Source organism: Lissotriton helveticus, chromosome 2_1 (genome assembly GCF_964261635.1).
Source record: "Lissotriton helveticus chromosome 2_1, aLisHel1.1, whole genome shotgun sequence".
Lineage (NCBI taxonomy): Eukaryota > Metazoa > Chordata > Amphibia > Caudata > Salamandridae > Lissotriton > Lissotriton helveticus.
The window spans coordinates 667035398-667052090 of record NC_136059.1 but is presented as its reverse complement, the minus strand read 5'-3'; the positions used below and the strand labels follow the sequence as shown (position 1 = coordinate 667052090).

The 16693-nt window shown below is 50.1% G+C and overlaps 1 protein-coding gene across 1 annotated transcript in view; it reads right to left on the bottom strand.

Moving 5' to 3' along the window:
• The window catches only part of POLR3G (RNA polymerase III subunit G), a 471818-nt gene extending 462657 nt beyond the window's left edge, over positions 1-9161 (bottom strand). Inside the window, exon 1 of the mRNA XM_078677340.1 lies at positions 9043-9161. The gene's annotated coding sequence lies outside the window, so the exon portion shown is untranslated. The remainder of the gene's footprint in view (positions 1-9042) is intronic.
• Between the last annotated feature and the right edge of the window lie 7532 nt (positions 9162-16693).

Genomic DNA, 16693 nt, shown 5'->3' with positions numbered 1-16693 from the left:
AACGGCAAGACCGAATAGGTTGAGCAAAGATGAGCGGGATGGGATTGATAAGATAGCAAAGACACTGGTAGAACGGAAAGAGAGCGAAGAATATGCGATGGATATGTACAATTCACATGCTGGTAGCCACAAACTGCATTTCATTTTACGGTTCAGCTTCCACACCCTGAACGCATATGAGGATAGGTATCAAACTAAGGGTCCTGCTAAGCTGACGACTCTATATAGAAGGATCGATGTTGGAGATGGGACCGAGCATGACGTGACGGACCTCTTCATGCAAACGCTTGAGGTCTTCCGCCACATCACTGAACAGAAACCAGAGGTTAAGCTCACAGTCTCAGTCCCGGATGAGCCCCCATTAGAAGTAGCCAACACTATGATGCCTATCAGAGAAGCCGCCCCCTACTGGGTTCCGCCAAGAGGTCAGGGAACAAACGACGATATTAACCACGCAGATGCAAAAGGGAGGGTTGTGTACAACTGGGTTTATCAACCATGGGATCGACAAGATATTTTAACCTTTAGGCAAACCCTGCCCGATTTAAGAAAGAACCCGACAGCCTTTTATACCGAACTAAGTACAGCCTTGGGCTCAACCATAATGACTCTAGCGGACATTGATTTGCTTTTTGGGTTATGTCTGCCGGCTGACGTGTGGAAGCAAATCCGAAGGCCAACCACACAGATCTGTTTGGACATACCTGGAATCAACTCAGTGAACTAGATAGGCAGCGAGAGCCCGGTAGGAAACCTGTAAAAGACATACTGGAACTCCCGGACAAAATAGTGCAGAAGTTAAAGACATTGATCCCAGAGAGAAAGGTAGACTGGTCGATAGTCACGCCTTGCCGTCAGAAACCCCAGGAAGACGTATCAGAATATTTCTCCCGATTTGAGACAGTGTTCTCCGACTACAGTGGCCAAGACATGACCACCGCAACCGGACAACACCTATTCGTGCAAAACTACGTAAAGGGGCTATTACAAGAGGTCTCCCAGAAGTTACAGACAAGCGAGAGTAGTTGGGGGGCCTCCAAACCTGCAGCTATCCTTCAGATGGCTCAGTATTATGAACACCAAAAGAACGAGAACGAGAGGGCGACTGAGAGAAAGAAAAAGGACTTAAAAGAACGAGTGATGATTGCTCAATTACAGGGAGTGACTCGAGGAAGGGAGCAGTATAGGAGAAACTACCGGTCGAATGCCCCTAGAAATCCACCCCCTAGAGACCGCACACCCACACCTGGCGCTCCACGAACAGACCTCGATGAGAACCAGTGTGCGTTTTGCAAAGGATTTGGCCACTGGAAATCTCAATGCCCGGTCCTCCGAGAAGCGATTAAGAATAACGAGACAAGGGACATGGCAAATGGCCCCAGGACAAGAGGGCAGGGACGAGGGCACACCCACGACACCAACAGTAACCAACCTGACAGACCGAACACATTTGACCGCCCCCGACAGAATCAGTGCCAACAGTCCGGCTGCGACAATACTCACGACTTTGCATAGGACTGCCAAGGGCGAGGGAGGGATCCAGTCGAGCTCTGTGTTGACCAGCAAGGTCTACTAAGACATTTCCGAGCTACTATTAGGTGTTCCCCAGATGGAGTCCGAGTCATCCTGTACGACAACCCAAGCATGTCCAGATCCTGCCCCGCACGACATATGTACTCTATCACTGATGCTGACCTAACCTTGCTTGACACCCTACCCCTGTACCTATGGGCCAGCAACGACTCGGATGTAGGACGAATGATGATCGATCCTGTGCACATAACTGTTCGACCAGACGCCATACTCCCGAAACTCCCACAGTACCGGATATCGCCCGAAGGCGAGAAGGCATTGGTAGCGATTATTCAGTCCCTGGTAGATGCAGGAGTGGTAGAGGAAGTGGTTAGCAATGTCTGCAACAGCCCTATCCTACCCATTGTTAAGAAGCAAGGTGAGGGAGATGAGAAAGCGTACCGCTTCATCATCGACCTGCGAGAAATCAACAAAGTGGTAGTGCCACAGTACCCCGTAGTCTCAGACATCACCACCATTCTGACCCTCATCCCGTCCACTGCCACCACCTTCACCGTTATTGATCTCAAGAATGCATTTTTCTCTATCCCCATCCATCCAGACAGCCGTTATCTCTTCGGCTTCACTTTACAAAACCGTTCGTATCGATTTTGTAGAGCTCCCCAGGGCTACACTGAAAGTCCCAGCATCTACAGCCAGACCCTCAAAAGACAGCTGGACGCCGTCCAGCTACCAGATGGAGTGGTGTTGATCCAATATGTCGATGATATCCTTTTGGCAGCCGACACCACTCCTCTTGCAATCACAGCCACAATCCAACTCTTGCACTTTCTTGCGGAGAATGGCCACAAAGTCTCCAAAAAGAAACTGCAGTTCTGTCAACCTCAAGTAACATACCTAGGCCATCTCTTGTCCAAAGAAGGGAGGAAACTTACACCCGATCGAATCCAAACCATCCTAGACACCCCCATCCCAAAAACACAGAAGCAAGTCCGTTCATTGGTGGGCCTTACCTCTTTTTGCCGACAATGGTTACCTAATTTCAGTCTCATCATAAAACCCCTACTTTCCCTGTTGGCCAAAGATGTTCCCTTCCCGCTCCCTTGGACCCCCGAATGCCAAGCGTCCTTTAAGGAGTTGCGAGATGCCCTTTGCTCGGCACCCGTCCTAGGGACACCAGATTACTCCAAGCCCTTCTCTCTCTTCACTCACGAAAGGGAGGGATGCGCATTGTCTGTTCTAACTCAGCCCATCGGCTCCAAACAACGCCCTTGTGCCTACTTCTCTGCCACTCTTGACCCAGTCGCCAGAGCTTTCCCTGCCTGCCTTCGAGCAGTAGCCGCCGCTGCTGTCTCTATCCGTCAGAGTGAGGGAATCGTACTTTCGAACTCTCTCACGGTGTTAGTACCCCACGCAGTTGACACCCTCTTGAACCAGACCAAGACCCAACACCTGACTAGTGCACGACTGACGGGATACGAATTGACTCTACTTACACCCACATCACTCTTAAGAGATGCACGACTTTGAATCCTGCTACATTGCTGCCCTTGCCTGAAAATGACCCCGATGTGCCCCCTATACAAGACTGTGTGACCCTCACGGACGAACAGACCAGAAGTAGAATTGACCTTAGAGACACTGCTTTTACAGACCCTGATGGAGAACTATGGGTAGACGGTTCTTGTATCAAACTCCCAGACGGCACCACCTCAGCTGCCTATGCGGTGACGACAGCCCGAACAGTAGTTGAAACAGCCCGCATCACACAACGTTCCGCACAGGCGGCAGAGCTAATTGCCCTCACACGAGCATGTATCATAGCGGCAGGAACCACGGCAAACATTTACACGGACAGCCAGTACGCCTTCGGGGTGGTTCATCATTTTGGGCTCTTGTGGAGGGAAAGGGGATTCCTGACGTCCCATGGCACACCCATTCTCCACGGAGATTTAGTCTCCGCCCTGATTAAAGCAGTTCTCCTCCCCGAACGATTAGCAGTGATCAAATGCCGGGCACACAAGAAGGTGACGGACTTAGTTGGACAGGGAAACGCACTGGCCGACATCACTGCCCGAACCACAGCTGAGAATAGGACGACGACACGCATGTATGTGACCAGGTCGCAAGCGGAAAAATGGACTGACGCTAGGGAAACGATTAGGGACATCCAGTCGGCCAGCACACCTCACGAACTGACTGAGTGGGCACGGGTGGGTTTGAAGGACGACGAAGGCTGCTGGCGGACAAAAGACACAAACAAATGGTTGCTGCCTGACTCATACTTGATACCCATACTGACTATGGCACACTCCCCTGCACATATAGGTTCTGCCCCCATGATTGAACTCATTTCCAAAGTCTGGCACAACAACAAAATCCCCGACTCAGCCAAACGCCTGGTCCAGCAGTGCCTTATCTGCCTACAACACAACCCCGGGAAAGGAACTGTGGTACCCCGGGGAGGGTTTGGGACCCCCGACCACCCCTTTGAAGTCCTTCAGATGGATTACATCCAGCTGGAGAGATGCCAAGGTTTGAAGTATGTACTAGTCATTGTATGCGCCTTCAGCAAATGGGTGGAAGCCTATCCAACCCGTGATAACACTGCCATGACTACTGCCAAAGTACTACTGAAAGAGTTTTTCCCTCGTTACGGCCTTTGCCGAATTTTATGGAGCGACAATGGCCCCCACTTCATAGCTGAAGTTATCCAACTAATCCTGAAGGGGCTGGGAGTAAAACAAAGGTTCCATGCGGTCTTCCACCCCCAATCCGTTGGCCTAGTTGAGCGACACAATGCTACACTGAAGCTGAAACTATCAAAAATAGTGGCCACCACAGGGCTTAAGTGGCCAGATGCCCTCCCACTGGCATTGCTATCGATGCGCTCCACTCCCACTAAGCACCACTTGACCCCCTACGAGGTGGTGTTTGGACGACCAATGAACCTCTGGACTGCCCCCAAGCCAACCTCCATTCACGACGTCCCCGACGTCCTGTTGTCAGATTATTTGTGCAAATTAACTAAAACGTTGACTGTCATTCATCAACAGGTGCAGCAGGCTATCCCCGATGCTTCCAGGGGCCCCGGTCACGATATCCAACCGGGAGACTACGTCCTAGTCCGGAACTTTCAACGAGCGAAGAGTCTGGAACCCCGGTGGACGGGCCCCTGGCAAGTACTGATCACCACTCGGACGGCTCTTCGAGTGGAGGGAAAGAAGCACTGGCTGCACGGTCATCACTGTAAGAAGGTCTCCTCAACCCTGGCTACGACAGGAAACGTCAACACCCAAGAAGAGCTCCTTAACAAGGACCGTTCATCACTGAACTGCTATCCTGATACAGAGGCACTTGAACTTGCAAAATTCTCTGATCCCACTGTGCCATCCCGGGAAGGGTATTTCCTGCGTCGAAAGGAGGGAGCTTCGGCTAAGTAGACCACGGACTAAGTTAAAATCTCAGAACGGTGGCCTAAACCAACCAAGGGTCACCCGGAGAGAAGCTAAACGAAGTCTGTGGTTCTGCCCACTACCGAGCACCTTGAAGATGAAGATGATGGATGCGCCAGACAAGAAGATGATGGAAGCGCCAGACAAGAAGATGATGGACGCAACCGGAAATACCCACTACAGGAACCCAAAGACTGACAATTTGCACAGATCAAAGACAATCGCCTTCTTCATCGTCTTCCTCTTTTGCCTCCTCCTCATGACTTCCTTCTGGATCTTGGAGGACAGCACACCCGCTCACCAGACATTGCTGGCCACTGTACAGCCAATCACCATGAAAGAGCATCATTTGATCCCCCTTTCGCCTCAGCTCCGAGAGAGGCGTAGGTTGTTCTGGAACAATTCCTTCGTGCAACTGCTGCACCAGCACAACCTTGCTACAAATGCCACGAACTGCTGGATCTGCGGGTTGCTCCCGCATGCCATTGAACACTCTATACCTTTCATCCCTTCTCCTTTCTCAGTTCACGGCTCCTGCCTCGCCTGGTTGATCCTCTTGCAGGAGAGCAACAAGGACAACGCCGCTTCTGGTCAGACAGTGTCACACTTCTACTATGGGTTCTGGCTGAACAAAACGGGAAGAACGTCTGCCCCCATTTGTCCTGCGGTCTCAGGCTCCGCCTTCCTTATGAACATCCCTGCCAAAGAAAGAGTCGAAGTGCAAGTACTCCACAATCCAGCCAGACCCACCTTCTCCCACCTGCGGAAGCAAACAGCTGCCACCCTGACCGTGGCCCTGTCCGTCATCAATGTCACAGGACTTGTGTGTCTCGAAGGCCAGGGAACGCAGCTGGTGGGACACAGTTCCTGCCACATCACCAGAACATTGGTCTCAGTTGATCCTCCTTCCTTTGTTGCTTCTCCGAATATGTACTTTGTTTGTGGCACCAAAGCTTACACCTGGCTCCCGAAAGGTTGGAAGGGTACGTGCTACATCGCCTTCATTCTTCCTCCCACGTATGTGGCCTCAGCCTACCACCACCGGCAAAAGCGCGCCGGAGATATTGAACAAGCCGACTCCACCGGAGCACAGTTCCTGGATGCAGCAAAAGGACTTGTTCCTCTGTGGGGACCAATGGCAAACAGTCGCGCTATCCGACACCTAACTCAGGCAGTAGAAACAACCATTAACATCACGGCTGGCATCCTTGCTAACAACACGGCTGAGCTTCAGGCAGTCCGCCTGGTGGCTCTCCAAAACCGCCTTGTTCTAGATGTGATTCTGGCCGACCGTGGAGGAGCATGCCCGCATCATCGGCTCCAGCTGTTGCACCTACGTGCCAGATAACTCGCCTTCAGTCTACAAAGCAATTGAACACCTTCACAGACTATCCTCAGAGGTTAACCAAGAGCAAGAAGTATGGTCGCTTGGAGGCTGGTTTTGGGACACTTTGAAGGACTGGGGATGAAGATTTATACTGATACCAGTTGTGGTACTGTGTGGGTGCTGCTTAGGTATTCAATGTTTGCCACCTTTGTGTTCACTCATTTCTAACTGTATGTGCCCTAAGACTTTGGACTGTCGAACTGAACACATGAGCCCCCTCTATGAGGTAGAAATACGTGGTCTTATGGGGATAAATCCGAATTGACAAACTGGCGAGACATGTTAAAAGGGAGGACTGTGGAATTTTAGTTTATGGACTAAACATCATCTGCGCCATCTTGTCCATTTCTCAGACTCACGTATGACAGACTCACGTATGAACGTACACGACAGCCATTTTAGGTACCATGGTCTCCCTGTTCACGATCGATCCTCAGCACACTTCCCCGACCCTGCAAGCCTCCCCCATGCACCCTGGCTGCCCCCGCTCTCACATGCACAAGTCATGACCTCCCCTTCCACAGGACTCTGTCTCTAGGAATCACACCCCGCGCCTGACCAACACCTCCTTCCGATTATCCACACTGATCACACTGATCCTTTCCTTCCATGAATACCTCTCCTTTGATGACCCCTTCCTCTGAGCCCGATTGTCTGTACGAACCGCTTGTCATCCCTTGGCCTGAGGATACAGTTTATTGCCCACTACTGTATGCACTCGACCCTTCTCAAAGGAGCTACTATTGATCATGACCTCCCCACCCCTTGAGATTCGATCAGGCGCACACATTCCAAAGGAATCGGCGAAACACTCAGCTGCGTGATAGCCCCCTCCTGTTGTATGGGGGGATAAGGGCCTCTACTGTTGTCATGTGTTGGAATGGGCCGGAACTGGGGGGGGGTGCCGGGGATGTCATCCTCATACTTCACAATGTCTTTGTTGTAATAAAGAACGGTCACATGTCATAAACCAGTGTATAAAAGACCAGGTCTCAGAGAGGCTGTCAGAGAGCACCTCGAGACGATACCTTGTTGTCCGATCTGATGTGTTCTGCTCCGTCGGAATAAAACGTGTTTCCTGTCTTCCTGTCTCCAGCGCCTGCCTCTTTATTTGATAGTCTTTGTAAGGTATTAGAGGCGTTTAACGCCGGGCAAAATTACTGAAGAGACATAGATTAAATCGCCTGACCATTTTTGCTGATCTTCTTCAAATACTCCAGATGCATACTCTTGAAACACAGGATGCCATAACAAGGTTCCGAGCATACACATAATGCCAGAACTTTACACAAATGGGGCCAGTGACAGACAAGGTTTAGTTACACTACGTATCTTTCTAAAAATATGGTAGTTTGGTACACCCAGTTTATGAGCTTTATTCAGAACAGAAGAAGTCCGTTGCCTGTAATGAGGGCATGCACAGAGTTCACAGAATGGGAGGAGGATTGGTTGTCTTTGCAGGGCTGTGTGGTGGTTGTCAAGAATGAGAAAATGGCTGCCTACTGCAGACCTGGTGGGAAGGAAGCCTGATAGGGTCTCCATTGAATCCTCGGTGGTGATACGAAGTCCGCATTTGCATCGAAATGTTCATTAAGTCATAGTTAGGTTGGTCATCCATAGGCTAAATCGGTAAGCAAATGACATGTTTGTTCCACTGATCAATCCTCCAACATTAAGTAGAAGATACTGCCTGGCACGTGTACTAGAGCATCTTTTATCAGCCTGGCTACATTTTAGTTAATAAATAAACCTGGCAGTCAGACAACTGCCCTCACTGCCTCTTTCCTGCACACATCTATGGGTGGCTCAAATGCATCTGATGTTATGGAGTTGTGGGGAATCCCTGCAAGGGGGCGGCATAACAAATCTTAATGGAAAAGCAACTTTAGGAAAAAAACACATCACGAAAACGCTTCCCACATGGGCTTAATTCTAAGGCAATACACTGTCAAGCACACTCCCTGCACGGTGTAGAGCTTACTGTTTTCTGCCACTTTATAAGTAAGTCAGGGTGCAACAAAACACTCCTTCATCACCTGCTATTTTTCACAGGATTGCCTACAGACTGTGCTCTTCACACCCCTTGGATTTTGGGCCCTGAAACAATTGCAAGCAAGTAGAAGGAACAGATAGCTCGACCAAAGCGTTAACATGGAGCAGTAAATACGCCGAACATCGGTAAATTAGACACTTGCATTACATTAAGAAAAATCAAGAAAAGCTAGGCGAAGCTGCGCATGGACTGCCTACCTGTAAAATATTGTCTGCAAGAGTCTCCAATTACACAAAAGAGATCATGTAATTATATTACAGATGCACAGCTGCCAGGAACATAACAAATTACGTCCTACTTAAGCCTTAAACCCAAGAAAGAGATAAGAGGGTTGTGGCTAATCTGCAATTAATCACTTCAACCTAAACAGAATGCCAAATAGTCACAATCTGTAGTCTAAATCTTGGATGGAAAGATTTAGAAATGCGAGTCTGTAATGAGAACGAGGCACGCGCGGTCTGCTAGCATCACTCGAATAGTTTATTAATGTATAGCTTACCAGTAGTACAAACTAGGTCTTTAAGCTACAGAATACAAAAAACACTGCTCTCGAGCACTTTCAGAACACAAAACTTCATAAACAACGCTCTCGGGAACCACCAGTTACAACTCACCGCTCTTCGGCTGTCTGCCAAACGAAAGCAGCGTCAGCGTGCAATGAAACAAGGACTAAAGAGGGGGGAGGGGCCGCCATAGTGTCAGCCTACAGCTGCCCGAAAGGCACAATTCTAAGCAGATGCACCACTTGGGTTCACGTGAAAAAAAATGCAATAAATTGCGGAAGGAAGCGGAGTAGCTTAGCAGATAGCTGGATAGATAACAGGTGGAGCCATTCATGACAGACAAATTGGCCCATGGGCCATGTCAACATTTGACACAATGTTAGTCCACCATGACGTTTTCAGCTAGGGGAATGTTGCACTCTGGGACTTGTAGTTTTACTTTTAACATTGTATTCTATTGTAACACACGGAAAATTATGTAGCTAATCATCTATAATAAGTTATTACAGTTGATTTTTGACATCACAATTCTTGCTGTCAGAGGCATAACTACAGCTGCAGTTTAAACATTGAAATAGTCACGTCACCTAGACATTGGGTCGAAAAATGTCAACATAAAGCAGTGCTACAGTTAGATAAATTACGTAGTTCGGTACATAACATTAGCTTGTTAGGGCATCCAAAACCCAGACAGGCAATCCACATTCCAGCAGAGGCAGACAGGATGACTGAGCAAGAAAATACCTAATTTCTAAAAAGTGGTAATTTCAAACACAGAATGTAAAAACCGCCTTCACTAAAAGATGCATCTTTAGATTCTGAGTTCAGGCGTACTAAACTTTATTTTCCTTCCTAGTTCCCGAGGCCAGTTATGTTTATCAGATGTTCTAAAAAAACTTCCCATTCTGTCCTATGGGGAACAGGTAGTCTTGCAATAGTGAAAAATGAAATTGGCTATAATTCACTATCAGGCCATGATACACACACGAGGGCATGTCCTACCTTTCACATGCACTGCACCCTGCCCGCAGGGGTACCTTGGGCCTACCTTAGGGGTGCCTAAGATGTAAGAAAAGGGAAGGTTAGGGACTGGCAAGTGTGTGCACTGGCCAAGCCGACATGGCAGTTATCAACTGCACGCAGACTTTGAAATGGCAGGTCTGAGTTACCTTTTTAAGGCTACTCACGTGGGTGGCACAATCGGTGCTGCAGGCCCACAAGTAGTATTTGATTTACAGGCCCTGGCACACTCAGTGCACTTTACTAGGGACTAGCAAGTAAATCAAATATCCAATCATGGAAACACCAATCCATTACACAATTTACACAGAGAGCATATGCACTTTAGCACTGATTAGCAGTGTTAAAGTGCCCAGAGTCCTAAAACCAGCACAAACAGGTCAGGAAAAAATAGGAGGAAGAAGCAACAAGCATTGTCATAGCCAATAGGTCTTCCCTATGGGACCTTATAAGTGTTTAACCATGCAACAGTTAATGTTGTTGCACCAAAGATATTGTGCTGCATAACTCAATACTTATAAGGTCCCAAAAGCGAGACCTATTGGCTATGCCAATGCTTGTTACTTATTTTATGAATGTGTTTGTTACTCCTTATTAATTTGCAATAGTTCTTGCATAACAAGAAAGCGTGGTCACAAATGCTATTGTCAAGGATACTCAATTACCTGATATTTCCCCATTAATATCCTTCACTGCCGGAGGAGGAGCTTGGCGGGCATCCGAGATGGCCGCGTGAGCACAGCGCTCCCCGGACCCCCGCCACTCCCGGCATAATATCCTGAACAAATCCTGATTTTCCACGAGGATTTGTATAGAGGACGTTGGGCTGATCTACCTGGACCTTTCAGAAATTTATTTTGACACCGGGTGCCGGAGTTACGGTGATTCGAACTTTTGGGCTCCGCCCTTGAGGTGCGCCCGGGACTGGGTGAGGTTCAGTGGCCGTCTTGGAGTTGAACAACAACGGCAGGGGGATTGGACTTGTGGGTCCCCCTCTTAAGTTTCGGTTTCGATTCTGCCTCAGGCTGAGACATCGGCTAGCGAGTCGGGCCAGAGCTGGGTCCAGGGCACGAGTCGGCTGTCGGGCCTTTGGCTGGACTATTCTCCTATTTGGCTGTCCCTATCCTAGCGGTACCCTTGTGGCGGTCCTTTGGTCCCGAGGCCTCCCTTTCTGGTGCCCGATCCGTTGACCCTGGTGAATCTCCTTGTGACGCATCTCCAAAATGGCGGGCAGAGGGGAACGGGAGACTCGGAAGACGAAGACACCTCTGCGCGGGGGTCCGGTCCAATCTAACGTCATGGACCGTTATACCCACTCTAAGGGGTCCCCCGGAGCTGCCCTGCCCGGTTCCAGCGCGTCTGACCACATCGTGGATGCGTCGACGGAGCCTTCCTTGCAGGACATCATGGGCGCCATTTCTGGCATGAGGGAGTCGATAGGCCAACAATATGAAACCTTGGCCCACAAAATTGACACCGTGGCCATTGATGTGAACTTAATTCGAGCCGATCTATCAAAAACCAATGAAAGGGTGAAATCATTGGACATCAAATCCTCCAGCCTCACGGCAGACGTCTCTGAGATACAGACGGAGATTGGCAATCTCCGTAGGGTGAACGATTTCATGACCCGGCGCTTGGAAGACTTTGAGAACAGGGCACGTCGCTGTAATGTTCGCGTGGTTGGTGTTCCGGAGAATCCAGAACCCCACTCGGTTGATCTCCTGGTTGAAGACCTGATCCAAAACCACCTCTCTCCATCTGGACTGAGTAAATTTTTCACAGTGGAGCGTGCACATCGTGTTCCGGGGGGCCAGGGTAAGCCAGGTGCCCCGCCGAGACCTATTGTTGCAAAACTTTTCCACTATAGGGATCGGGACGCTATCCTGCAAGCATCACGTGTGAAGGGCCCGGTGGCCTTTGAGAATGCCACGGTGAACTTTTGTCCGGACTTTTCCCAACAGGTCCAGAAGCAGCGAATGGGATTTCGTGGTGCCAAGAAGCGTCTTAGGGACATGGGGATGCGCTACGCTATGCTTTTTCCGACCAGGCTGCGGGTTGAGTACAATGACCGAACTCTTTTCTTTGATCGGCCGGATGCTGTGAATGACTGGCTGGACTCCTTGCCTGACCGACCTCCTGAAACTGAGTCCGATGCCCACCCGGGCGGTGCTGAAGGTGGTGTAGAGAGCTGAACATTTCGTCTTCGCCTGGTGCCTTGTCTTGAATAACTTTTTCCAGGAGTGTATGCCTACGTTCCTCTACTGCTTATGTGATTTGATGTATGTTTTTTCTCGTTATTGGTCTTGATCGGGGTGGCGGGTGGGACGGAGCCTTTCCTCCTCCGGGGTCTTTGTGTAGAATGGGGGTTCTTGGGCGACAGGCACACTGCAGGTTGGGGTGGCTTTTTAGCTTTTTGCAGGGGTGCAGGGTGGGGGGTGTTCTCTTGTTAGTTGGGGGGTGGGCGGTTGGGAAGTTCGTTGTTTGTGTGTTCTGTTCTCAAGGCGACTCTATCCTGTATTTGATGATGTTTCTTGTGTCATGCTCATTGGTGGGGGGTCTTGGCGTTGTTGGGTGGGATGGGGGGTAGCGGGTTGAGATTTGTTTCGTGGAACGTTAACGGTCTGGGGGACCGTATCAAACGGAGTGTGGTGTTGAAATGCATACGACGTTTATCTCCAGATATTGTTTTCCTGCAGTAGACTCATTTGGTGGGCAATATCTGTCATGCGATGAATAGGTGGGGCTATCGCCTCGTAGCACATTCGGGGTTTACCTCGGGTTCTAGGGGTGTGGGTATCCTTGTTCGGGCTTCCCTCCCCCTAGCTATTGATGATGTGATTCTGGATGATCGGGGGCGATATGCTGTCCTTGTGGGTCGCTATGAGGGTCGTACCCTCTCCTTATTTACGGTTTACGTGCCCCCCCGGCCTGCAGACTTCTACCTTTTCCGATTTGGGCCGTGTGTTGTTGGACCTCCCTAATAGTACTCTATTTATGGCTGGTGATTTTAATTCGGTGTTCTCCGGTCTACACGATCGCCACCCCCCTAGAGATACTCCTGCGGCTCAACAGTGGTTGGGTGGGTTTTTGGATACATTTGGCTTGATGGATTGCTGGAGGCTTTTGCATCCTACTCAGCTTCAATACACCTTTCACTCTGGGGCCCATGGGAGTCTGTCTAGACTGGATTATTTCCTGATGCCTGCGGCTCAGTCGCCAGCGGTGCGTGAGATTGTACACCTACCCAGGGGCATTTCTGACCACTCTCCACTCTGGCTCCGTTTTGAGGTTGGAGTGGAGGCGGTGGGCCGGGTGGCTCCTATCAACCCGTGGTACCTTACCTCCCCCGAGACCCGCAGCCTTTTGCTTAAGTCTTTGGACGCATATTTTCTGGATAACGAGGGGTCGGTTTCCTCTGCGGTGTCCCTGTGGGAGGCTTTTAAGACGGTGATTCGTGGGCAGGCCCTCTCCCTTATTGTGGAAGCTAAGAAGGCGAGGAATCGGGAGGTGGTGGACCTTGAGGGGGAGGTTTCTGCATTGGAGGCTGCTTTGGAATCGGGGGTCACGTCTGCGAAACTCCACGCCCTGGGTCTGAAACAATTTGCCTATAAATCTATGGTCACGGATGCTGCTAAATTGATGTTTCGGGAGCAACAGGGTCGTTTGTATGATGTAGGGGACAAAGCGGGTAAATTGCTGGCATGGTTGGATAAAAAGGAGAGAGCTAATCGTGTGGTGCCCGTGATTCAGTCATTGAGTGGTGAGAGTGTGACGGACCCGGTTGGAATAGTTGACTGTTTTGCTGAGTATTTTCGCGTGGTTTATACCCCTGTGTCTGTGAGGGATGTGGCTGACTCTCGCCTTCTGTTGCGTGATATAGCTCTGCCCAGTGTTTCCGATTTGGATCGTGTAGCGTTGGATTCCCCCTTTACTGTTGATGAGATAGCTACTGCCATCCGTTCACTCCGTTCGGGCAAAGCATTGGGCCCGAACGGGTTGCCAATTGAACTGTACAAGCTACGTCCCGACAGAGTGGCGCCATATCTTCGCACCATGTTTCTGGAGTCCCGGGAACGGGGTATTCTCCCATATGATCAGCGTCTGGCCACGATAGTTGTCATCCCCAAGGATGGTAAACCGCTGGACCTTTGTTCATCCTATAGACCCATATCCCTGCTGAATGTTGAGCCCAAGGTATTGGCGAAACCCCTGGCGACCCGCCTTCTGACGGTCATTAGTGACTTGGTCCATCCAGATCAATCCGGATTTATCCCGCATCGCAACACGGCTCTTAACCTACGTCGTCTCCACGGTGCGATTGCGAGGGCGGGGCTTCTGACGGAGCCGGCCATTTTGGCGTCGTTGGATGCCTCGATGGCTTTTGACACTGTGGAATGGCCTTATCTTTGGGCGGCTCTTGAGAAATTTGGTTTCGGGCCTGAGTTTATTGGTTGGGTCAAGTTATTGTATGCTGAACCCCTAGCACAAGTAGTGGTAAACGGTAGAGTTTCGACCCCTTTCACCCTTGGCAGGGGAACCCGTCAGGGTTGCCCCTTGTCTCCGTTGCTTTTTGCACTTTCCTTGGAACCGTTAGCTGCATGGCTTCGGTGGGAGCCTTCGCTTAAAGGGATTCGCTGGTCACCGGACTTTGAGGACCGCGTCTCGCTTTACGCGGACGACATTCTTTTATATCTCACTTCCCCGCGTAAATCTCTGACTGTTTTATTTGATGTTCTTACTTCATTTGGAGCCAACTCAGGCCTCGTTATTAACTGGGCCAAGTCCTGCGTGTATGTTCTTTCGGGTGTTTTACCCCCATTGCCGAGCAGACTTCCTATACAGGTGGTCCAGTCTGGCTTTAAATATTTAGGGATCTTCATTACGTTGGACTCCTCGCTCCGATTTGAGCGTAATCTCCTCCCCCCGTTGCTTAGATTGAGACTGGACGTGGCCCGTTGGCGTAAGCTCCCTTTGTCTCCTCTGGGTAGGGCGGCTCTGTTTAAAATGATGTCCTTGCCGCGGTTCCTCTATGCGCTCCAGAATTCCTATGACGACATCCCCAAGACCTACTTCCGAGAGATCGAGAGTCTTCAAAGGCAATTGATTTGGGACGGGCGTCCACGTATTGCCCTCGCGAAACTCACCATCCCTTGGTACGACGGGGGCATGGCGCTCCCCGACATCAAGAGATATTATTGGGCTTCCCAGTTGTCTGCTATTAATCATGTGATGTTTTCACCGGGTCGAAATCCTGCATTTGAGATGGATAAACTCCAGCTGCCGGGTGGGGACTTTAATAGAGCGCTTTATTCTCGATCAGCCGGGCGCCATCTTGTGGGTCCGTCCAGGATTGCAGTCACTGTGTGGCGAGCCGCGAATGTGAGTTTGGGATGGGAGGATCGAATGACATTGGCGACGCCGCTTTATGCCTCTGAACGTTTGGGGTGCCTCTGGTCTACTAAGGGCTTCGACCGCTGGGATATGATTGGGATATGTAAGGTGGGTGATGTCTGTTCGAAAGGTAGTGTGAAGTCGTTCCAGGCCCTCCAGGCGGAATACGGTTTGAATGGTAGAGAATTTTTTCGTTATCTGCAGGTCCGACACGCCCTCGCCTCAGTCCTGACTCCTGATGAGGCCCTGCCCGAGTCTTCCCCCTCGAAGATCGTGTCCTTGATGGCCACCTGCCTGATAGCACTATTTCCCTGATCTATAAGAAGCTGATCAATAATTGGGCAGACTTATTGGTCCGACTTCGGGAGGTTTGGGTCGGCGATGGGTTGGAACTGGACGACGAGGATTGGCAATCGGCACTCTCTTCTCCGAAAGAAGTAGCCATCCCTGCCCGTCTCCGTTTGGTTCAACTTAAAATCCTTCATCGAGTTTATGTCACTGGTCCGCGTCTTGTGACAATGGGCTTTTCCCCGGATGGGTTATGTAAGCGTGGTTGTGGGTCGAGTGCTACTTTTTTACATATTCTTTGGGAGTGCCCAGTGGTGGCGGCCTACTGGACTGCTGTGCTTGAGGTGATGACTGCTGTGACTGGTGTTGCCCTGCGGCCGGAGACACGACGGTGTCTGTTGAATGTGTGGGAACCCACTGACTACTCTGTAGCCCAGACCAGATGGGCTACCTTGGGTTACATGATTGCAAAACGGGATATTGCGCAACTCTGGGGCGCATCCAGACCCCCTGAGGTCTCGAAATGGGAGGACAACATGGACTGGTCCATGTTTCGTGAGAAGACTGTATATGTGGCCAGGGGCAGACCCAGGGCGTGGACGAAGATTTGGGGCCAGTGGAATGAATATCGTGGGGATATCTGTACCCCTCCCCTTGTTGGCACCACTGATGTTACTCTATCTCCCTAGGCAAGCGTTCCCGGAACCTTTTCATACTGTCTTGTGCATTTCCGGTTCTCCCTGCTGCTCCCCCCCCCCCAACCTTATTAGAGTCTCAGGGCTCTTGTTATGTTCTCCTGATTGCTGACCATCCCCTCCGTTCTTTGGGCTGACCTTGATTACTATGCATTCGCCTTTTTTAGTGTTTGTTGTGTTTATGTATAAAACAGAAAATCAATATGCTCTGTGATATGTTTGGAGTAATGCTTGGTACTTGATTTGTGCCTGACCACGGGAATACATTTCTACTTATTTCCTTGTGCCTTATTATTAGCGGCCAGCCCGTGAGGTTGTAGGCCCGTTCTTGTATTTTTCTATGCTTGCTCAAATAAAGGTTTTTA